General features: G+C 46.4%; 1 pseudogene; it reads right to left on the bottom strand.

Moving 5' to 3' along the window:
- Positions 1-270: 270 nt before the first annotated feature.
- Positions 271-864, bottom strand: part of LOC115868436 — an 83,307-nt pseudogene continuing 82,713 nt past the window's right edge.

The raw sequence follows: 864 nt of genomic DNA, 5'->3' as shown, positions 1-864 counted from the left end.
AATAAGCAGACTAAGAATAAGTAAGCAACTGCTCTAGGCAGATCCTCTGTATATGTAGCATACATGTATGTGCTGAGTTATAATAAAAATATGCATGCATGATTGTCAGTTTTCATATAGAGCTGGAAAGAGTAACATCCAAGCAAATACGACTGGACCAATATCTTCTCAGTGTTCAATTACAGGGCAAATTAAGGCTGTGGAGCTGTTGCCTCTGGTCAGCAGTATCATGAAAAATGTGTGACAAACTTAGTGCCTTCTTGTGCTGCTCTACAAGTTCTTCCCGGTGCCGAATCCATGCTGCCCGATCCAGTAGACGGTCTCTTGCCACCGGACTTTACCATGCGGGTTCTTCCCGTGTGCCTTTAGTGATCCTGAGAAATCATTTAGTGAAGAGTTACGAGCACAAATAAAGAAATTGCTTTAGCCCCTTTTCATCCAGGGCTATTTCTGCTGGATGCCTGGTCACTTTACCACACTACCATGGATTGCCGAAACCTTTCCAGTGAGTGGAGGCCTAACGTCATCACCCTGATTATCATTCCCTCAATCTTCCCGCATTTCCACCACTCAGGGTCATTTTCTGTTTGTTCGTTTGTTTTCATCCCCCTTTTCAAAATGAACTTCATCATTGGACAAGTATTCAGGTTCTTGGTGAGAGCGCTAGCTTTTCTGGAAGGTGACCACGTGGTCCCCCGTTACCTTCTTCAGTCACAGCATTTGAAGGGAACCGTCCGGCTTGTCCACTGTGGCTCCCTCGCCATCATCCTTCACTGCATGTCTCCATGAGGGTCATCTTCATGCCTTTTATCCGACAGCCCACCTTCTCTCGTGGCCGTGTAATTCCATTGACCTCGGGCGGGC

Source organism: Echinops telfairi, unplaced genomic scaffold (genome assembly GCF_000313985.2).
Source record: "Echinops telfairi isolate 266 unplaced genomic scaffold, ASM31398v2 ScPeMD7_10;HRSCAF=50, whole genome shotgun sequence".
Classification (NCBI taxonomy): Eukaryota; Metazoa; Chordata; class Mammalia; order Afrosoricida; family Tenrecidae; genus Echinops; species Echinops telfairi.
This window is presented reverse-complemented; position numbering and strand designations above follow the sequence as displayed.